At 39.6% G+C, this 24,304-nt stretch overlaps 1 protein-coding gene across 2 annotated transcripts in view; it reads right to left on the bottom strand.

Annotated features, from left to right (window-relative positions):
- Window positions 1-24,304, bottom strand: part of PIK3CB (phosphatidylinositol-4,5-bisphosphate 3-kinase catalytic subunit beta) — a 204,460-nt gene that overhangs the window by 146,596 nt on the left and 33,560 nt on the right. For both annotated transcript variants that reach the window (XM_055321255.1, XM_055321256.1), the window contains exon 2: window positions 13,989-14,093. The gene's annotated coding sequence lies outside the window, so the exon portion shown is untranslated. The remainder of the gene's footprint in view (window positions 1-13,988; window positions 14,094-24,304) is intronic.

Below are 24,304 nucleotides of genomic sequence, written 5' to 3' on the forward strand. Positions count from 1 at the left end.
GAAAAATATGACAGAGTAAGAAAGGACTGGACTCATTATGCACAGATTTTTTTTTTACTGTTCTTTAAATTATAAATTTCAGTTTTCATGTGATCTTCGGTATATATGCTAAATTTCACACTTTTTAATAGCTTAAAAGCAATAACTATGTAAAACCCATAGGCACTACTTGGCATGGAGAATCCATTTGATGGGAACCTATTCCCCACTTTGCTGTGACCTCCATGTTGGTGATAACTAAAGCCAAGTTCCAGGTTTCTCCTGTCACCTGCAGTTGCTTTTCTAGCACTGCTCCAACCTAAGAATCTTGACATAAGCAGCTAAAGCAAGGAGTTAGGATTCTATTAAACTTTATTCCTGCTACCCTTGCTAATATCTAGATAGTGAGTTCCTGACGAACAGGGACAGGCTCTTTTATCTTTCAGGTTCTGTACAAGACATGATACAAGATATGAGTGAATATCTGCTAAATGATGAATAAATAAATACAAACATTATAGAGTTAAGCTACTACCTAAATATAAGACTAAAGTTTAAAATCAGGCTGGTGCAGGGGCACCTGGGTAGCTCAGATGGTTGAAGAGTCCAATTCTTGATTTCAGCTCTGGTCATGATCTCTGGGATCCAGCCCCATGATGGATTCTGCACTCAACAGAGTCTGCTTGAGATTCTCTCTCTCATTCTCCCCCTCCCCAGCCCTCCCTCCTCTACTTGCCCACAGGTGCTCACACTCTTTTTTAAAAATTGATTGATTATTTATTTATTTATTTATTTACTTATTTATGAGAGAGCAAGCAGAGGGAGGGAGAAACAGACAACTCATCAAGCAAGGAGCCTGATGCAGGGCTGGATCCCAGGACACTGGGATCTTGATCTGAGCCAAAGTCAGATGCTTAACCAACTAAGCCACCCAGGTGCCCCAAATCTTCAAAAAAAAAAAAAAGATTTCAAAAACAAAATCAGACTGGTAATTATTCATATTCCCCAGGCCTCTTCATAGCACTGTTTTTTTTAATTGAAATATAGTTGATATACAATGTAATATTAATTTCAGGCATTCGACATAGTAATTCAACAATTCTATAGCCCCTTCACAGTTTTATAGAAGACTCTAGGGGTGTCTGAGTGGTGCAATTAAGTGTCCGTCTTTGGCTCAGGTCATAATCCTGGGGTCTTAGGATCAAACCTCACATCAGGCTCCCTGCTCTGCAGGGAATCTACTTCTCCCTCTCCCTCTACCCTACACGCACATGCTCTCTCTCACACAAGTAAATAAATAAAATCTTTTTTAAAAAATAAAATAAAGAAGACTCTTGGCTGCTCAGGGACAGCAGAAAGATACCCCAAAGTTGTTTTATAATCTCTGCCCACAAAAATAGTGAATTTATAGTTACAGTCTGTATATAATAATCTCTAGTCATTAATAACTGTTAAAACTCAATTTTAAAAACTAAATAAAAAATTAAGATCCTTTTAGAAAGTAACATAAATTACTATTTTTTATAAATTTTCACTTATTGGGCACTCTGGGTGGCTCAGCGGTTTAGCGCTGCCTTCAGCCCAGGGCCTGATCCTGGAGACCCGGGATCGAGTCCCACATCGGGCTCCCTGCATGGAGCCTGCTTCCCTCTCTGCCTGTGTCTCTGCCCCCCCCCCCCCGTATCTCTCATGAATAAATAAAATCTTTAAAAAATTTTTTTTCACTTCTTTATTTTTAAGCAATCTCTTCACCCAACGTGGGGCTCAAATTCATGACCCTGAGATATTAAGAGTGATATGCTCCTCCAACTGAGCAAGCCAGGCACTCCACATAAATTAGTTTCTATTTCAGTTTTAACTATTATACTATTTATTAAATTATACTTAAAATGTGCTCTGAGTTATGCATTAAAATTAATTCTACATATAAAACAATGACATTTAGGGGATCCCTGGGTGGCGCAGCGGTTTGGCGCCTGCCTTTGGCCCAGGGCGCAATCCTGGAGACCCAGGATCGAATCCCACGTCGGGCTCCCTGCATGGAGCCTGCTTCTCCCTCTGCCTGTGTCTCTGCCTCTCTCTGTGTGTGTTGTGTGTGTGTGTGTGTGTGAGACTATCATGAATAAATAAATAAAATCTTTAAAAAAAATTTAAAAAAATGACATTTAATAACATATGTGACATAAGATAATGCTCTTACATTGGAAAACTATTGAGATCAACAAGGCAGCCATTTATATTGCCCTTTATATACTACTTCCTCTGTCATGTGGCAGTCAAAAGGCTAAGTGAGATGCTTGCAGCAAAGAAAACAGTTTTGAAAGGTCATGCTACACAGATAGCCAGAATTTCTTTCACAATATCCTCACTGTCTATGGTAGACTATATGACAATCTGACCACAGTTATTTTCTGAGTAAAAGCAAAAACCATGTTATCAAAGGACCAGAAACAGTAGGCACTCAACAATATGATCTTTATGAACATTTTTTCTAACTGCATAAACATTCAATACATATTAAAGAAAAAGAACCCTGAGGCAAAGACAAGAACTAGAGGAAGAAGAACTAGTGAAGACTGGAAAGCAAGTTTAAACCACTCAATTTATTCAGTGTTCATGTAATATGGTAAGAAGCTTCTCAAGTAAGCTTTTTGAAATTAAAACACATCATTTACCAACAAAAAGCATAATAATTATAACAATACTGAAGACAATGAATATGATCTACTTCAAAATTTTCAAATCCTAATGATAATTATAAACGCGATACAAAAATTTCAAAAACCTCTGCAGGAGCTATAATCCCATCAGTATTTTTTTTTTTAAGATTTATTTATTTATTCATTCAGAGAGAGAGAAGAGAGAGGCAGAGACACAGGCAGAAGGAGAGGCAGGCTCCATAGAGGAAGCCCGATGTGGGACTTGATCCTGAGTCTCCAGGATCACACCCCGGGCTGCAGGCAGCGCTAAACCGCTGCGCCACAGAGGCTGCCCCCATCAGTATTTTTTCCCTTAATAATTCTTATTGGTCTATCATCCATGTGAACAAATAATACTTTCCCTGAATTGTTATACAATGTGTTAGTCAACAGCAAGATGAAAACTTCCCCTACCTCCTTATAAAATTTCCAATCTCAGAGGTTTACAAATGTGCGGGGCGGGGGGGGGATCATTCTAGCTCATTTAATGATCTTGTCCTATCCTGGGAAATCATAGTTATGCCTTCCTAAATCAAAACACATAACTTTCTCCTGAGCCAAGTGAAGGCACTAGTATATCAGATGTCACAGTCAAGTTACATAGACACAGTATCCATAAGTTTCTGGCAAACATATTCTTTTTAACTCTCTAAAATTTTAATTCCTATAAGGCTCTCTCACTAAAATTTAACTACAACACAACTTTCTTCACCAGTTCTGATCTTATAGCAGAGCATGAGGATTTGTGTTACTTCTATAACTACTAAAAACAATCTCTAGTATACACTCTTTTAAGAAAATACACAAATTTAAAACATTCCACTACTCAAAACCAAGGATACACTACAAATTGTAATCCTGTATATTCGTGGTGGGAAGATAAAATGGTGCAACCACTGTAGAAGAAATATGGCAGTTCCTCAAAAATCTAAACACAGACTTGTATTTAATCCAACGACTCCACTTCTGGGTATATACCCAAAAGAATTAAACACAGGGGAGCACCGGGTGGCTCAATCTGTTAAACATCCACCCCTTAATTTTGGCTCTGGTTGTGATCTCAGTTATGAAATCAAGCCTGGCATCAAGTTCTGCCCTCAACAGAGAGTCTGCTTCTCTCCACCCCCCCACCTTTACCACTTGTGCTAAGATAAATAAATCTGTAAAAAATAAAAACGAATTAAAAGCAAGGACTCGGGCAGCCCGGGTGGCTCAGCGGTTTGGCGTTGCCTTCAGTCCAGGGTGTGATCCTGGAGACCTGGGATCAAGTCCTACGTCAGGCTCTCTGCATGGAGCCTGCTTGTCCCTCTGCCTGTGTCTCTGCCTCTCTGTGTGTGTGTGTGTGTGTGTGTGTGTGTATTTATATATAAATAAAATCTTAAAAAAAAAAAGCAAGGACTCACATAGATATTTGTATACCCAAGTACAAGTAACATTACTACAGTAGCCAAAAGATTAAAAAAAAAATTCAACCAATAAATGGGATAAACAAAATGTGGTATATGCATACAATGGAATATTTATCTAGCCTTTAAAAAGGATACAGTGACACATGCTACAACATGGATGAACCTTGAGGATGTTAAGGTATTTGAAATAAACCAGCCACAAAAGGACAAATATTGTTTGATTCCACTTACATGAAATATCTAGAAGAGACAAATTCATAGAGAGAGAGAGTAGTATAATGATCCTAAGAGATTGGAGTGAATTACTCTTTACTGGATACAGTTTCAGTCTGGGATGGCAAAAAGACCCTGGAAATGTATAGCAGTGTTGGTTGCATAACACTGTGAATGTATTTAATGCCAGCAAATTGTACACTTAAAATCAATTAAAATGCTCAACTTTATTACGTATATTTTACAATTAAAAACAAACTAAATCAGGGCAGCCCCGGTGGCCCAGTGGTTTAGCTCTGCCTTCAGCCCAGGGCATGATCCTGGAGACCCGGGATCGAGTCCCACGTCAGGCTCCCTGCATGAAGCCTGCTTCTCCCTCTGCCTGTCTCTCTCTCTCTCTCTCTCTCTCTCTCTCTCTCTCTCTGTCTCTGTGTGTGTGTGTGTGTGTATTTCTCGTGAATAAATAAATAAAATATTTAAAACAAAAAACTAAATCCAAATAAACTTACTCATCAAGAACTAAAAGCTGTCCATGCCTCTAACTTATCTTCCTCTATTCTTCCTAGCGTCCTGTTGTACTAAAAAATCTGTTTCATTGGGATCCCTGGGTGGCTCAGCAGTTTAGAGCCAGCCTTCGGCCGAGGGTGTGTTCCTGGAGTCCCGGGATCGGGTCCCACATCGGGCTCTCCCTGTGTGGAGCCTGCTTGTCCCTCTGCCTGTGTCTCTGCCTCTCTCTCTGTGTGTGTCTCTCATGAATAAATAAAATCTTTAAAAAAAATCTGTTTTATTAATGCACCCCTTCTATCACCAGCACTTTCATATACTCCAAACACCTGGCCTCACCTTTCATTAGCCACAAGTTACACCTCTCAGCTACAGCTTTGCCTTTCATTCCTCCTACATCCTCGTCTCTAGATCTACACCTCCATCACCACTCAGAAGAAGATGCAAAGGCTCAACACTGGTTTACAACTGGTCTACAACTTGACTAATGCTTCCTCTCCCTTCACAACGTCAGCTTCCACTACCTCCTCTCTCACTGACCCCATTCAGGCCACACTGACCCTCTTACTGCTCCCAGAACACATCAAGCACAGTCCAGTCTCAGAGCCTTTGTATTTGGGTAACTTCGGCCTGGAATGCTGCTCCCCATAACCCTAACCCAAGTATCTACCAGTCCTACTCTCTTACTTTCTTTAGAGTTGTCAGCTAAACTGTCACCTAATCAGAGAATTCTTCCCTAATCACCCCTTATGAAGTAGTAATCTTTATCTCAATATCCTCATCAATATCTACTTTTCTCGGGCAGCCCCGGTGGTGCAGCAGTTTAGCGCCCCCTGCAGCCCAGGGCATGATCCTGGAGACTCTGGATCGAGTCCCACCTCGGGCTCCCTGCGTGGAGCCTGCTTCTCCCTCTGCCTATGTCTCTGCCTCTCTCTCTCTCTCTCTGTGTGTCTCTATGAATAAATAAATAATAAAATCTTTAAAATATATATATATCTACTTTTCTCTAATATATTTTTCTTAATAAAGTAGTCATCACCACCCAACACAGTATATACTAACTTATTATACTTCCATCCTCATAAGAATATCCATTCCTTGGGAAAGGGATGTCTGTTTTTGTTCAGTGTTGTAACCCTAGAAGCTAGCACAGTTCTTGATATATTAGTAGATGCTAAATAAATATATATTGACTCAATCATGGCCTCCAGTCCCTTAATATATTCCCTTTCACCAAGCTTGAATCATATAGATAATCATTTCAAACATCAATGTCAAATTTCTCATTTCCATCTAAATGGTTAGACAAGCTAAATTTATACTGCCTGCCAGGTCATGCTAGCTTATCTTTTTTTTTTTTAAGATTTTATTTATTTATTAATGAGAGATACAGAGAGAGAGGCAGAGACACAGGCAGAAACACAGGCAGAGAGAGAGAGAGGCAGAGAGAGAGAAGTTCTCCATGCAGGGAGCCTGAAGTGGGACTATATCCCGGGTCTCCAGGATCATGCCCTTGGCCCAAGGCAGGCACCAAACTGCTGAGCCACCCAGGCATCCGTATGCTAGTTTATCTTAAACTGACCTTTCACTGATTACTCAGCAATCCTTTCTTTTTCTATCCTGGTGATCATATTAAGTTTCTCCATCATCATCTCTGGCTTAGTCAGTTCTAGCCAACAGCTGCTTATCTGACCCTCCTGTTTCCCCTTTATCCCCATAATTCATCTTTAATAAAGTAGCCAGGGAAATCATTAAAGCATGTAACATATCATGACACTTTTCTGCTTAAGACCTTCCTTAGGGGCTGGGTGGCTCAGTGGTTGGGCGTCTGCCTTTCAGCTCAGGGCATGGTCCGGGAGTGCCAGGATCAGATCCCACATCGGGCTCCCCTCGAGGAGTCTGCTTCTCACTATGCCTGTGTCTCTGCCTCTCTCTGTGTGTGTCTCTCATGAACAAATAAATAAAATCTTTAAAAAAAAAAAAAAACTTCCTTAAAAAATTTCTTGAGTCTAGACTCCTTACCATGGCCATAGAGACCAACATGGTCCAGCTCTACTTCCTTCAACTTCATCTCATGACAGTACGGCCCTCTTCCATTCTGTTCCAGAGTATGAGACTTCTTTCTGTTCCTCAAATAAACAAAAGCTTGTTTTCACTTTGAGGTTTTTACCTTAGCTTAATTTTCAAGTGACTGAATTTTTGTTTTTCACATCTTACCTTAATGTCACCTCCTCAGAAGTAACCACCCAACCACTCTACCAATTGCCTAGTTTTATTTTTTTTTTAAGATTCTGAAAGAAAGGAGAAAGCATGAAAAAGATCACAAGCAGGGGGTCGGAGTAGGAGAAACAGACTCCCCACTGAGCAGGGAACCCGATTTAAGACTTGATCCCAGGACTCTGGGATCATTACCTGAACTAAAAGGCAGACACATAACCAACTGAGTCACCCAGGTGCCCCCAACTGCCTTGTTTTACAATTCTCTTCATTATCGCATTACAATTTCGTATTTTTCTGGTTCACGTTAACAATTGGCTCCATGAGAACAGATCTTATCTACAAGAACGCCTGGCACAAAGCAGATGTTTAATAAATATTCTATGAAATTGGTGATTACAATGTTTCCCGTAAATATTTTCTTCTCCCAGGATGCCAACAACCCTGCTAATTAATTATATGCCTAGCAGATAACCTCAAATTCTACCTTATTGAAAAAGTAAGGAATTACACAGTTTTCTTCCTCTTTGCCTAAAAATTCCTTGATTTGTTTTCTTCCATTCGTGTGGTTTCTAAGCAGAAACATTGATACTCTTCTACAAGAGTTAAGCCCTTGACCCATATCCTTGGTCTCAAACCTTTCTACTTCCTCTTGGCAATTAAACAAATACTTAAATTACTTATATATATATAACCACTCTAATGGATCATTCCCCTTTACCTAAAATACTGAGGTGTTAATGCAAAAATATCTCCTATGAGGCTTAGTCCTCAATAACTGCACACATTTCTTGAAAAGTTTTCTATTTTTTTCTCCATGCTATGTATTTTGTTAAGTAAGTACTTAACCTCTTATAATTCATCCTAGTCTACTTAATTTGTTCCCTCAGTTATCAATAAACTTTTTTTTTAAAGAGAGAGAAAGGAAGGAAGGGGAAGGGAGGGAGAGACAGAATCGTAAACAGGCTCCATGCCCAACATGGAGCCTGACCCAGGGCTTGATCTCACAACCCTGAAATCATGACATGAGCTGAAATCAACAGTCACACACTCAACTGACTGAGCCACTAGGTGCCCCGCAATAACTTCTTAATAGTTACATTCAATGATGCTTACCGTGGTATTAAAATCCTTAATCTTTCTACAGCATCTCATCCACTTAAAGAGCCTCTCCCTGGGGCATCTGGGTGGCTTGGTCAGTTAGTGTCTGCCTTCAACTCAGGTCATGATCCCAGGATCCTGGGATCCAACCCCACATGGGGCTCCCTGCCCAGCAGAGGGACTGCTTCTCCCTCTCCCTCTGCTGCTCCTCCTGTTTGTGCCCTCCCTCCCTCTCTCTGTCAAATAATAAACTCTTTTAAAAATGTATAATAGGGATCCCTGGATGGCACAGCGGTTTGGCGCCTGCCTTCGGCCCAGGGTGCGATCCTGGAGACCTGGGATCAAATCCCACGTCGGGCCCCCGGTGCATGGAGCCTGCTTCTCCCTCTGCCTGTGCCTCTGCCTCTCTCTCTCTCTCTGTGACTATCATAAATAAATTTTTAAAAAAGAGAAAAAATGTATAATAAAATAAATAATAAAGACCCTTTCACTAAAATTCTTTACTATGTTTCAAAGAAAAACATCACATGATTCTGGTTTCCTTCATAATCTTATTTTTCTTTTACTGATTCTTTTTAAAAACAGCCACTCATTTACTACAGGCATTTCCTAAAGTCCTATGCTTTACATTTTTCCCTCTGCTAGGGCCCTGGAAATGTTATCGACTTTCACAACTGACACTCTATGTAAATTACCCCAAAATCTATTATCTCCAGGTCCTAAAGTATCTTTTGCTAATTTTCAGTCTCATATCTCCACAATTAAGGAGATATTCTAAAACTTCTACTTATAATTCAAAAATGTGTCTAACAGAATTCATCATGTTACAGTCTCACCCACGAGACCCCTAGGCTTTCCTCAGAGTTTCCTTACTTCTGTTCAGGGTACCACCATCCTTCAAGCCAATGAACTCAAAATGTTGGATTCGCTTGTGTGACTCCTTTCTTCCATGTTCCCTGCGAAATTATTTATGAAATCTCCCCTGTCAAATAAACTCAATCAAGTAGTCATTATTTCACTTCTGCAGCTCTGATCATAGCTGTAACTAGCCAATTCATTTCATGAATATCTGTTAAACACTTAACTTGCCTGCAAGACTTAGAGGCCCAGTTTACCTGACAAGATAAGCCTGGGCAGGTAATGTCTGTCCTTAACTATATAACATTGACAATGTAATTTATCAACAATGTTATTTATTATCCAAACCAGTAGATTTAAAAAAGCAAAATAAGGCATTAAAAATAGTTGAACATCCAGTTGCACATAGCTGGCTCAGTCAGTGGAGCATGTGACTCTTGAACTGAAGGTTGTGACTTTAGGAGTTCCACTTTGGATGTAGAGATTACTTTAAAAATATAAAATCTTAAAAAAAACATAGTTGGACATCCAGAAATGCGAGAATGGTTCAGTATCTGCAAATCAATGTGATGCACATTAACAAAATGAAGGATAAAAATCATATGATCATGTCAATAGATACAGAAAAAGTATCTGACAAAATTCTACATCTGTTCATGATAAAAATTCTCAACAAAGCGAATTTAGAGGAAACACATCTCAACATAATAAAAACCATATTTATGACAAACTCAAAGCTAACATCATACTGAATGGTGAAAAGCTCAAAGTTTTTCCTCTAAGATCAGGAACAAAACAAGGATATCCACTCTCAACACTTTATTCAACACTAGAAGTCCCAGCCACAGCAATGAGACAAAAAATAATAAAAGTCATTTAAATTGGTAAGGAAAAAGTAAAACTGTCACTATTTGCAAATGACAAGGTACAATATACAGAAAATTTTTTAAAAACAATAAAGAGGGACGCCTGGGTGGCTCAGCGTTTGAGCGCCTGCCTTTAGCTCAAGGTGTGATCCTGGATTCCCAGGTTCGAGTCCCACATCAGGCTCATTGCATGCAGCCTGCTTCCCTGTCTGCCTGTGTCTCTGCCTCTCTCTCTCTCTCTCTCATGAATAAATAAATAAAATCTTTGAATAAATAAATTTTTTTTAAAAATGCATTCCTGGGGATCCCTGGGTGGCGCAGCGGTTTGGCGCCTGCCTTTGGCCCAGGGCGCGATCCTGGAGACCCGGGATCGAATCCCACGTCGGGCTCCCGGTGCATGGAGCCTGCTTCTCCCTCTGCCTGTGTCTCTGCCTCTCTCTCTCTATCTGTGTGATTGTCATAAATAAATAAAAATAAATAAATAAAAAATATTTAAAAAATGCATTCCTTAAAAAAATAAAACAAAAAAAAAAAAAAAAACACTAAAGATTCCACCAAAAAAATTAGAACTAAAAAATTAAGTTGAAGGTACAAAACTAACAGAATCAGAAATCTGTTGTGGGGGATCCCTGGGTGGCGCAGCGGTTTGGCGCCTGCCTTTGGCCCAGGGCGCGATCCTGGAGACCCGGGATCGAATCCCATATCGGGCTCCCGGTGCATGGAGCCTGCTTCTCCCTCTGCCTGTGTCTCTGCCTCTCTCTCTCTCTCTCTCTCTGACTATCATAAATAAATAAACATTTAAAAAAAAAAAAAAAAAGAAATCTGTTGTGGGCAGCCCAGGTGGTTTAGCGATTCAGTGCAGCCTTCAGCCCAGGGCCTGATCCTGGAGACCCAGGATCAAGTCCCACGTCAGGCTCCCTACATGGAGCCTGCTTGTCCCTCTGCCTGTGTCTCTCCCTCTCTCTCTCTCTCTGCGTCTCTCAGGAATAAATAAATAAAATCTTAAAAAAAAAAAAAAAGAAAGAAAGAAATCTGTTGCATTTCTATATGAAATAATGAACTAACAGAAAGAGATATTAAGAAAATAATACAAAAAAAAAGAAAATAATACCATTTAAAAGTGCATAAAAGAATGAAATACATAGGAATAAATTTAGTCAAGGAAATAAAGGACTACTCTGAGAACTATAAGAGACCGATGAAAGATACTGAAGGATAGGAAATGTGAGTGGCTCAGTCAGTTTAAGCGTCCAACTCCTGATCTCAGCTCAGGTCTCAACTCAGGATCAAGCCCTGCATTGGGTCCCATGACCAACTTTTTTAAAAAGTTTAAAAAAATAAACTTTTAAAAATAAAAAAAGAAAGAGACTAAAGACAACACAAATAAATGGGAAGGCATATCACGTTCATGGACTAGAATTAACATTGTTAAAATGTCCATACTACCCACAGCAATCTACAGATTCAATGCAATCCCTATTAATTTTTTTTTTTTATTTTTTATTTACTTAGGATAGTCACAGAGAGAGAGAGGGAGGCAGAGACACAGGCAGAGGGAGAAGCAGGCTCCATGCACCGGGAGCCCGATGTGGGATTCGATCCCGGGTCTCCAGGATCGCGCCCTGGGCCAAAGGCAGGCGCCAAACCGCTGCGCCACCCAGGGATCCCCTGCAATCCCTATTAAATACCAACAGTATTTTTCACAGAAATAGAACAAATAATCCTAACATTTGTATGGAACTACAAAAGATACCTAACAGCCAAGGTAACCATGAGAAAGAACAAAACTGAAGTAACACAATTCCAGATTTCAAACTACGCTACAAAGCTACAGTAATCAAAACAGCATGGTAATGGCACCAAAAAAAAAAAAAAAAAAAAGACCCAGAGATCAACGGAACAGAGTAGAAAGCCAAGTAATAAACCCACACTTCTATGGTCAATCTACAACAAAAGACACAATACACAAAAGGGAAAGGACAGTCTCTTTAATAAATGGTACTGGGAAACTGGACAGATACATACAAAAAAATGAAACTGGACCACTTTCTTATACCACACACAAAAATACACTCAAAATGGATTAAAGACCTAAATGTGAGACAGGAAAACATCGAACTCCCAGAATAAAACACAGGTAATAAATTTTTAGACATCAGCTTTTTTTTCTTTTAAATATTTTATTTATTTATTCATAAGAGACATAGAAAGAGAGAAGCAGAGACATAGGCAGAGGGAGAAGCAGCCTCCATGCAGGGAGCCTGATGTGGGACTCAATCCCAGGACCCCTGGATCATACCGAGCCACAGGCAGTTGCTCAACCGCTGAGCCACCCAGGCGTCCCTAGACATCAGCTTTGACGGTATTTTTCTGGATTTGTCTTCCCAAGCAAAGGAAAGAAAAGCAAAAATAAATAGTTGGGAGTATGCCAAAATAAAAACCTTCTGCACAGCAAAGGAAACCAACAATAAAATGAGAGGCAACTTAGAGAATGGCAGAAGATATTTACAAATTATATATCTTGGAAGTAGTTAATATTCAAAATACCAAAGAATTTATAGAACACACAATTTATACAAGAAAACAATCTGATTTTTAAAATGGGCAGAAGTACTGAATAGACATTTTTCCAAAGAAGACATACAGATGGCCAGACACATGAAAAGATGCTCAACATCACTGATCATCAAAGAAATGCAAATCAAAACTACAATTATCACTTCACACCAGCCAGAATGGATAGTTATCAAAAAGACAAGAAGTAACCAATGTTGGTGAGGGTGTAGAGAAAAGAGAATCCTCATGCAGTGTCAGTAGGAATGTAAATTAGTACAGCCAATCCAGAAAACAGAATGGAGGTTCCTCAAAAAATTAAAAACAGAAATAACATACAATCAGATTAATTTTACTTCCAGGATATTCACTCAAAGAAAACAAAAACTCTACTTCATAAAACATATGCACCCCTAAGTTTACTGCAGCATTATTTATAGGAGCCAAGATGTAGAAGCAATCTAAGTTTACACTGATTGATGAATGGATAAAGATGTGTGTGCGCGCACACAGACACACACACACACATATGCATACAATGCAATACTACTCAGCCATAAAAAAAAAAAAAGTGAAATCTTGCCATTCATGACAATACGCACAGACCTAGAGGGTGATATGTCAAAGACAAACATCATATGATTTCACTTATATGTGGAATCTAAAAACAAAAGAAGCAAATAAACAAAAAAACAGACCCCTAAGTATAAAACAAACTGGTGGTGGCCAGAGGGGAGGATGGTGGCAGGGTGCATGCAACTCTTACTCTTGGATTTGTGAGTTCAAGCCCCATGATGGGCATAGAGAATATTTACAGTAAAATATAACAAAGATTCTAAAAAGATAAAAACTAAGTCATGGTGATAAAAAAGTACAGTGCAAAAATAAGTTGTGTGATTACAGAATGCTACATGCCAATTATATCTCAATAAAGCTAGGGGAAAAGTTTGGCATTAACTGATCTACAAAAGGCTTACACCAGATATATGGTCATGCTGACTGTAAATTCAGTACTTAGGAAAATGACTGCTCCATCCTAAATACATTCTACCTATTGATTCATAAATGAATGAGCTGAAATACTCACTTTATCACCTTCTCTTCACTCTTTATTTTATTGCAAGCTTATTTTCAGCCACAAACACTGTGTTGAAAGAGGCCAGCTATAACCTCCTACCAACTCCAAAAAAGCTTCAAAAAGCTTCAGTTTTCAATTAACCTCTCTAAAAAGCTTTCAACAATACTGACCCCTTCTCTCTCCTTCATGAAGCTCTGTTAACAATGGGGTAAACATAATCCTAAATATCAGACTATTTTAAAACAAGGCCTAGGATTTCTATCCCCCAACACAGAGATTAACTAAAAGATTAAGAATCTAAAGGTGCCTGGCTGGTTCAGTCAAGAGCATGCAACTCTTGATCTCAGAGTTATTAGTTCAAACCCCACGGTGAGGGTAAGGATTACCTAAAAGTAAAAATCTTAAAAAAAAAAAAAAAAAAGATTTAAAATCTAACCGATATTCACATTTTCCTTCTATATTTAACTTCTGGAAAATCAGTGTAAATAAAGATACAAAATCGGATACTTACCTCAAAATGACAGCCCCCATTTCAGTCTTTTAAGATGACAGATGATGTCATTACTTATTTTTTAAACTGAAGTTTTCATGGAAGACTTTCAAATTAGAAGATACACTACAAAAAAGGGTGAAGAAAGGTATTAACACCTAAATGAACTAAATTAAAAATAAAATTTTATTACTTGTATGACATTTGATTGCTTATAACTATTTCTAAATATGGGGAAAACAAAAAACATATGAACTGGGCAGCCCAGGTGGCTCAGCGGTTTAGCGCCGCCTTCCACCCAGGGTGTGATCCTGGGGACCCAGGATCGAGTCCCACGTCAGGCTCCCAGCATGGAGCCTGCTTCTCCCTCTGCCTGTGTGTGTCTCTCTCTCTATCTCTGTCTCTCATGAATAAATAAAATCTTAAAAAAAAAAAAAAACCTTTTAACTACAATATTAAAATTGTAGAACATTATAGGGAGAAGGGACCTAAAATGGATGTCCTATACAACTATCAAAATTCTCTCATTTTATCACTTCTTTCTTGAAACCTCTTTTCTGTAACATAGTAATTTTCTTTTTTTTTTTTTTAAAGATTTTATTTGTTCATTCATAGAGACACACAGAGAGAGGCAGAGACCCAGGCAGAGGGAGAAGCAGGCATCAAACAGAGAGCCTGACGTGGGACTCGATCCCGGGCGGGGGGGCTCCAGGATCATGCCCTGGGCTGCAGGCGGTGCTAAACCACTGCGCCACCAGGGCTGCCCTTAATTTTCTTTCTACTTCTCAAACTATTTCTCCATCTACATCATAAGCTGTTAACTATGGATATTTCATTTTCCCCCTTTCCTGTTTATTTTTTTAAAGATTTTATTTATTTATTCATGAGAGACACAGAGAAGAAGGCAGACACAGAGGGAGAAGCAGGCTCTCCGTGGGGAGTCTGATGCAGGACTCGATCCTGGGACCCCAGGATCACTACCCAAGCCAAAGGCAGATGCTCAACCACCGACCCACCCAGATGCCTCTTCTTTAATATCTAAAACACACAAAATATATGGAAAGACGCATGCAAAGATGAACACTATAGATCATCCCACAGAAGAACATCAATATTACATCTACCTATGTGCTCCTCTCCTCCCAATCTTTATCCTAAATACTTACTATTACATTACTGTTTAAAGCAAAACCTTGTCACGTATGTATATATCCCTAAACAATGCTGTGTTTAGGTTTGTTATCCCTGGCTCCCTTTTTCAGCTTGATAAATTCATATGCTGAATTTTGTCATTCAAATATTTTTCTAAGCTTTGTCCATGTCACTTTCTTTTTTAAGATTTTATTTATTTATTTGACACAGAGAGAGAGCGCACAAGCAAGGAGAGCAGGAGAGGAAGAAGCAGGCTCCTTGCTGAGCAGGGAACCCGATATGGGGCTTGATCCTAGGATCCTGAGATCATGACCTGAGCAGAAGGCAGATGCTTAACTGATTGAGGCACGTAGGCACCCCATCCATGTTACTTTTTAATTGTTACATTTTAATTGTATTTCATTATATAAATATGCCACAATATATTCACCCATTCTGTTTTCAGGCATTTGGATGGTTTAAAGTTCTTTGCTTTTGTCGACATTATTATATAAATGTCAAAAAAAAAATCTCCAGGTGCACATGAACACTGATTTCTTTTTTCTTTTTTTTTTTTTTAATTTTTTTTTTTATTTATTTATAATAGGCACACAGTGAGAGAGAGAGAGGCAGAGACACAGGCAGAGGGAGAAACAGGCTCCATGCACCGGGAGCCCGACGTGGGATTCGATCCCGGGTCTCCAGGATTGCGCCCTGGGCCAAAGGCAGGCGCCAAACCGCTGCGCCACCCAGGGATCCCCTGAACACTGATTTCTTTAGAGTATCTTGTAAACCTAGAAGTGGAATTGTTGGATTATAGGACATGTAAACACCCAATTTTACCAAAAATGCCAATTTGACTTCCAACTGTATCACTCTACCAACTCACCAGCAGTATGTAAACTGATGACACAATCCTCTCCAATACTTGGTAAAGTGAGATTTCTTAATTTGTGGAAATACAGAACATAATACCATGATTTCAATTTGTATTATTACCTGATTAGGTTGAAGACCTTTTCACATGTTTATTAATTATCTATGTTCCTTTTCACATTCCTTTGTTCCGTTCTGGCCATTTTTATTGGGTAGTCTTTTTCTCATTACTTACTAGGCTTAATATATTCACAACCAGGACTGCCTACATAATTTGCAGGCCCAGTGCAAAATTAAAAAGCAGGGCCATGAAATGCTGAGTGGTTCAGTCAGTTAAGTCTGACTTCAGCTCAGGTTGTGATCTTGGGGTCCTAGGATTGAGCCTCATGTCAGACTCTGTGCTGGTGGCCAATATTTAAAAATTAAGAATTTTAAGAATGAGGGGATCCCTGGGTGGCGCAGCGGTTTAGCGCCTGCCTTTGGCCCAGGGCGCGATCCTGGAGACCCGGGATCAAATCCCACATCGGGCTCCCGGTGCATGGAGCTTGCTTCTCCCTCTGCGTGTGTGTGTGTGTGTGTGTGTGTGTGTGTGTGTGACTATCATTAAAAAAAGGGGGGGGGGATTTTAAGAATGATAGTTTATCATGAAAGTAAGTATGGGGCCCTGTGTGACCACAGATTGTATGTACATCCATGAAGGCAGCCCTGTTCAGGACACTAATTCTATATTATATATAAAATAATTTTTTTTCTAAATGTGCAACAATTTTTTTCCAAATTTAGTTTATCTTTTCATTTTTCTATGGTGTCTTTGTTTTTTTTAATTTTTTTTTAAGTAGGCTCCACACCCAGTGTGGAACCCAACATGGGGCTTGAACTCATAACTCTGAGATCAAGACCTGAGCTGAGATCAAGAGTCAACGTTTACCCAAGTGAGCCATCCAGGGCTCCTATGGTATCTCTGGATGAAGATTAATATTAATGTGGTCAAAACTATCAAACTTTTTTTAAGTTGACCCTTCGGTCTCATTGGGAAAATCCTAGTCTTCACACAGTTTGATGGCTTTGCTTTCTCATAAGAATCCTAAAAAATGGGTGTTTTCCAATGATCAGTGAGCTCACAGCCCTCTCTTCTCATCCATAATGTCCCATTCTTCACTAATAAAATCTTAAAGGACTTTATGTACTTTATTGATAGCAGCATCCTAATCACATCATTTAATTCACTTCTAGGCAAGCCCACTCAAATTGGATTAGAGTTTGTGCTACACACCAAGTTTAGAACTATTATTTATATGTTGTAGTACTCCAAGTCAGAAATTTTCATAAAAACTCCAAACATCTGATTAGAACATTTTACATTTAAATATTTAAAAGAAGAAAGAAAAAACTTACAAATCTTCGAGTTTCATAAAATTAGGAATTAAAGGAGAGTATAAATGTTGCTATAAAGGTCGAAAATTTTTTTCATTTTGTATCTTCAAAAAAAGACTGCCAGGAAGGAAGTAATTTATTTTTTTTTAAAGATTTTATTTATTTATTCGTGAGAGACACAGAGAGAGAAAGACAGAAGCAAAGACACAGGCAGAGGGAGAAGCAGAGGGAGAAACAGGCTCCACGCTGTGAGCCTGACGTGGGACTAGATCCCGGGGCTCCAGGATCAGGCCCTGGGCTGAAGGCAGCGCTAAACCGCTGAGCCACCTGGGCTGCCCCGAAGGAAGTAATTTAATTCTAGTGTTGGTTTCTTTGTTTTTGCAATAAGGTCAATAAGAATGTTATAAAACAGATTTTAGACTATGTTAAAATATACCAAACTGCTTACTTTTCCAAAAGGAAGGGAACCAGTCAACTCAGAAATAACCACAGTTTGCTGGTGCAGGATGCTGACAGTCAGGGAGGCTTTGCGTGTGGGTAGGGGCAGGGATATATGGGAATTCTCTACTTCCTACTCAATTTTACTGTGAACCTAAAACTGCTCTAAAAATGATGTCTATTGGGATCCCTGGGTGGCGCAGCGGTTTGGCGCCTGCCTTTGGCCCAGGGCGCGATCCTGGAGACCCGGGATCGAATCCCACGTCGGGCTCCCGGTGCATGGAGCCTGCTTCTCCCTCTGCCTATGTCTCTGCCTCTCTCTCTCTCTCTCTCTCTCTCTCTCTCTCTCTCTCTCTCATTCTCTCTCTGTGTGATTATCATAAATAAATAAAAAAAAATTTAAAAAAAAAAAAAGATAAAAATGATGTCTATTTAAAAGGTGAAAAGGGACGCCTGGGTGGCTCAGTTAACTCAACAACTCCTGATTTCAGCTCAGGTCATGACCTCAGGGTCATGAGTTTTAAGCCCCCATTGAGCTCTGTACTCAGATGGGAGTCTGCTTGAGATTCTCTCCCTCTGCCCCTCCACCCATTCACACATGGGCTCTCTTTATTTTTTTTTAAAGGTTTTTTATTTATTTATTTATTTATTTACGATAGTCAGAGAGAGAGAGAGAGAGAGAGAGAGAGAGAGAGAGAGAGAGGCAGAAACACAACACAGGCAGAGGGAGAAGCAGGCTCCATGCACCGGGAGCCCGATGTGGGATTCGATCCCGGGTCTCCAGGATCGCGCCCTGGGCCAAAGGCAGGCGCCAAACCGCTGCGCCACCCAGGGTCCCTCTCTTTAAATACATAAACAAAATCTTAAAGAAAAAAAAAAAAGGGAGAAAAAGAAATGTATCAATTACCAACAAAAAAATAATCAATTTGACACAATATAGACTAATAAATGTAAGTATACTGCTTACTCTTCTTGAACAGTTAACAAAATTATTCTGATGTTCAAGGACACAATTCAATAAACGTCACTCGTAAAATTCTTAGTAAAGCTTTAGGTGAAAAGAGTGTTATTAATAACCTTTGCATGAAGATCCACTCACAGCTTTATTATGAAAAGAAAGGGAAAAGTTCTGTACAAACAATAAATATCCATTAAACTTTAAAAAGATGGGTAGAGAGGATTTCAAAAACTTATCCAAGCATTGAGAATAGCATATAGCCAAACCAAAACCCCTACACAGTCTATCTCTAGTCCTTGTTCAAGTAAAAGCACTTTTCTACAAAAACATAAACAAAATACTATGCCCCAATCATGCAAGTTACATTATAATTTAAAAGCTGGCTAAACTATTCTATTTAAAAAAAAATGATTTCAACCTCCCAACCTCCACCCACAAGTAAGCTAGCAAAAACAGATAAACTCAAAAATCACATCATGGGGATCCCTGGGTGGCGCAGCGGTTTGGCGCCTGCCTTTGGCCCAGGGCGCGATCCTGGAGACCCGGGATCGAATCCCACGTAGGGCTCCCGGTGCATGGAGCCTGCTTCTCCCTCTGCCTGTGTCTCTGCCTCTCTCTCTCTCTCTGTGACTATCATAAATAAATAAAAAATTAAAAATAAAAAAAAAAAAAAAAATCACATCATGTATAAATACTCATCTCTCTCTTCTTCCTCTTCCTCCTGAACTCAAAGTACTCCTCACATGTTACCACAAGGTCCTAGGTCTAAATTAAAGGATAAAGTAATGTAATTTCCACTACATTTTTTTTTTTTACAAAATGCAATTAGAAGAGTCAAAAATATTCTTTGATAGCTAGTACCCAAGAAAGAACCAGACTAAGATTGCTAGTATAAGAGCATTTGTCTGTTTTTATTTCTTTTTGTTTAACAAATGGAGATTATATATTCTGGGGTTTTTTAAATAAAGGTTTTCAAAAAACCAAGAGAGCCAACAAGCATAGGGGAAAAAAAATGGACATTCTCATTAGGGAATAAACATAAAAACTAAAACTACAATAAGATACCACTGTGCGCCCACCAAAATAGGTAAACTTCAAAGAAACTAAGTATACCCAGGCCTGCTGAGGATGTGGAGCAATGGAAATTCACATACCTTATAACATAGGAATTTCACCCTAGACATAGGTAGGCTGTGTACACATTTCACCAAAAGATATTTGCTAGAATGATAAATAAAACTACACGTAGACACCGTTTTCCACAAATTCCTGCTTCCCAAGGTACTTTCTAAAGATTTAGGGGATTCCTGGGTGGCTCAGCGGTGTAGCCCCTGCTTTAGACTCAGGGCGTGATCCTGGAGTACAGGTTCGAGTCCCACATCAGGCTCCCTGCATGGAGCCTGCTTCTCCCTCTGCGTGTGTCTCTACTCTCTCTCTCTCTCTCTCTCTCTCTCCCCCTCCTCCCCCCCTCCCGTGTGTGTCTCTCATGAATAAATAAAATCTTTAAAAAATTAAATAAAATAAAGATTTATTTATCTTAGAGAGAGAGTATACACAAGTGCATACGCTCAGGAGGGAAGAGTACAGGGAGAGGGAGAAAGAAGTACAAACCAACTGGGCGCTGAGCATGGAGCCTGGCATGGAACTCAATCCCAGAACCCTGAGATCACCACCTGAGCTGAAAACAAGAGTCTGATGCTCAACCAATTGTGTCACCCAAGCACCCCACCAAGGTACATTCTTGGCAAGGTTGTGAAAAAATGCCTAATATTGGGGTGCCCGCATGGCTTAGTCAGTTAAGTGACTTCCTTTGGCTCAGATCATGGTCATGCTTTCTCTCTCTCTCAAATAAATAAAATCTTAAAATTAAAAAAAAAAAGCCTATTATCCACCATAACAACAAAATGTAATTATGTGAATTTTGTGAAAGATGTAATAACTAGCCTTATGTGTTATGCTATATATATACATGCATCAAAACATCACATTATACACCTTCAACTTACATAATGTTGTATGTTAATTAAATCTGAATACAGGTCAGCCCGGGTGGCCCAGCAGTTTAGCGCTGCCTTCGGCCAAGGGCATGATCCTAGGGCCTGCGTGGAGCCTGCTTCTCCCTCTACCTCTACCTCTACCTCTACCTCTCTCTCTCTCTCTCTCTCTCTCTCTCTCTCTCTCTCTCTCTCTGTCTTTCATGAGTGGATGAATAAAATCTTTAAAAAAAAAAAAATCTGGAGATCCCTGGGTGGTGCAGCGGTTTGGCGCCTGCCTTTGGCCCGGGGTGCGATCCTGGAGACCCGGGATGGAATCCCACGTCGGGCTCCCAGCATGGAGCCTGCTTCTCCCTCTGCCTGTGTCTCTGCCTCTCTGTCTCCCTCTGTGTGACTATCATGAATAAATAAATAAAATCTTTAAAAAAAAAAAAAAACCTGAATACAGCATGTAAGGCATTTTGGCAATACCTACCAAAAGTACAAACATATATGGCCTGGAAAAAACCCAAAATCTCTACCAACAGAGAATTGCTTAAATAAATTATCCAAAAGAAAATCATGCTAATTAATACACACACACACACACACACACACACACACACATACTCCATGGAAAGATCTGTGAAGATTTCCATTGTAAAGTAAGAAACACAGTATATAAAGGGAAGGGCAGGAAGACCAACTTGTAGAATAACGGGTATAATATGTGGGCTTTGTGAGTTCTGGATGGTAAAGATAGAAATAAGAATCTGTATTTTTTTATGGGATGCCTACGTGGCTCAGAGGTTTAGTGCCTGCCTTCAGCCCAGGGTGTGATCCTGGAGACCCGGGATCAAGTCCCATGTTGGGCTCCCAGCATGAAGTCTGCTTCTCCCTCTGCCTGTGTCTCTGCCTCTCTCTGTGTATTTCATGAATAAACAAAATCTTTAAAAAAAAAATCTGTATTTTTACTGTCTTTATTCAAAGAAACTCTAGTAGGAGGATACATAAAATAATAAACAGTTTCCTGGGTAGGGTAAATAAGGTGGAAGAATGGAGTGAACAGGAACAGGATGGCTGAAGGCTGGTGGGTGGCAAAGTTTATATTGTTTAACTTTCTTTTTTTAATTTTTGTTTTGTTTTATTTATTTACTTGAGAGAGAGAGAGAATAAATGGGAGGGAGGGGCAAAAGGAGAGGGAGAAGTAGACTCCCTGAGAAGGAAGCCCCATGTGGGGTTCAATCCCAGGACCCTGAGATCATGACCTGACCTGAAGGCAGACGCTTAACCGACTGAGCCACCCAGGTGTCCCTATTTTTTTTTTTAATTCACTTATGAGGGACAAACTTCATGGTAAGCACAAAGCCCAATGCGGGACTCAATCCCAAGACCCTGAGATCATGATCTGAGCTGAAATCAAGAGTCAGATCCTGAGATCATGATCTGAGCTGAAATCAAGAGTCAGATGACTGAGCTACCCAAGCATCCCACACCCCTAACTTTAGGTTTAAAAAGTTTTTAATCCCACAGGAATCTATTATTACTAAATATATCAGTAACTTAATAAACCAAAATAGGGTCCAAATACTATCAACATATACACATGATAACAGAACTATTCTTTTTTTTATCTTTTTACTTTCTTGTATTCTTTATTTTTTTTAATAAATTAATTTTTATTGATGTTCAATTTACCAACATACAGAATAACACCCAGTGCTCATCCCATCAAGTGCCCCCCTCAGTGCCCGTCACCCATTCACCCCCACCCCCCGCCCTCCTCCCTTTCCACCACCCCTAGTTCGTTTCCCATAGTTAGGAGTCTTTATGTTCTGTCTCCCTTTCTGATATTTCCCATCTCCATAACTGAGATCCCAGCATTGCCCATCAATGTCACTGAAGTCTATAGTATAACTATGTTTATCTGGCCTAAATCATCAACCCAAGATCCTTAAAACTAGTCTTCTAAAGATATTTTCTCTTAATTTGCAATGACATGGATGGAATTAAAGGATATTATGCTAAGTGAAATAAGTCAATCAGAGAAAGACAAATATATGATCTCACTCATATGGAGAATTTAAGAAAGAAAACAGGATCATAGGGGAAGAGAGGAATAATAAAACAAGATGAAATCAGAGAGGGAGAAAAACTATAAAAGACTCAATCGGGAAACAAACTGAGGGTCAATGGAGGGGCGGGGGTAGGGGGATGCGGTAACTGGGTGCTGGACATTAAGGATGGCACGTGATGTAATGAGCACTGGGTGTTATATATGACACTGACCTCTACATGTGAAACCAATAATACATTATAGGTTAATTAACTGAATTTTAATAAAAATTTTTAAAAATAAAAAAGGTACCATCCAGAGTTTGCCAACCAATTTTACCTCCTCCTTAAACAATGATATAACCCCTATCATGAAGTATCCTAATGAATTATATCATCCGATATAACCTAAAATGCAAAACACTGTGGTATCTATAAGGACGCTGTTCATTCCAGCACCCAGTCAGTCCATCAAGCCAACTCCTATACACCTGCACCAGTTCAGGTGACATTTTCTCTAGAGCCCTTCCTAATTCCCTAAGGCTCACTCCCATAGGATCCTGCTGCGACCTGTGTCAGTACATTATTAGCTTTATTTTTTTTAAAGATATTTATTTATTTATTTATTTATTTATTCATTCATTCATTCATTCATGAGAGACAGAGAGAGAGAGAGGCAGAGACACAGGCAGAGGGAGAAGCAGGCTCCCCATGGGGAGCCCGATGTGGAACTCAATCCCGGGACTCCAGGATCTCACCCTGGGCCGAAGGCAGACGCTCAATAGCTGAGCCACCCAGGCGTCCCACATTATTAGTTTTAAATCATTAGATTACAAATATCAGTTTGCTTATCTTCCCTACTGGACTGTGAATCCCTCACGACAAGGAGAGTGAGTTATATTCATATTAATAACCCAAGTATTTAGCAAAGTGCCTTTACAAATGGCAGGTAATCAGGACACCTGAGTGGTTCAGTGGGTTAAGTACCTGCCTTCATCTCAGGTCATGATCTCAGGTTCCTGGGATTGAGCCCCGCATCAGGCTCTCTGCTCAGCGGGAGTCTGCTTCTCCCTCTCCCTCTGCTTGCTGCTCTGCCTGCACATGTGCTGGTGTACATGTGCTCCCTCACTCTCTCTGTCAAATAAATAAATAAAATCTTAAAAAAGAAAAAAACAAATGGCAGATAATCAAAACTGCTCACAGAATGAATTAAACAAACTACACTTGTAGGCAAACTGTGAGCATGGCTGAAATTCCACTTAACGTTCTCAGCCCGAGACATTTTAACTTCATTCAGTCCCTGCTTTGAAGGAAAAAGCAACTCCAATAACACTCTTCTTTACTGAAATATATTAATACCTTAGATTAATATGAAACACTTGAAAATATTATCTCAATCACTTCAGGAATGTTGCACAAAACTATTTCAAAAAATATAGGTGTCTATTAAAAGGTAGTCACGAAATAGGTGATGGAGTGCTGAATTTTATGACATTTTGTTCATTTCTGACTTATAAGAAATTGTGAGTTAT

This window comes from Nyctereutes procyonoides, unplaced genomic scaffold (assembly GCF_905146905.1).
Source record: "Nyctereutes procyonoides isolate TBG_1078 unplaced genomic scaffold, NYPRO_anot_genome, whole genome shotgun sequence".
NCBI lineage: Eukaryota > Metazoa > Chordata > Mammalia > Carnivora > Canidae > Nyctereutes > Nyctereutes procyonoides.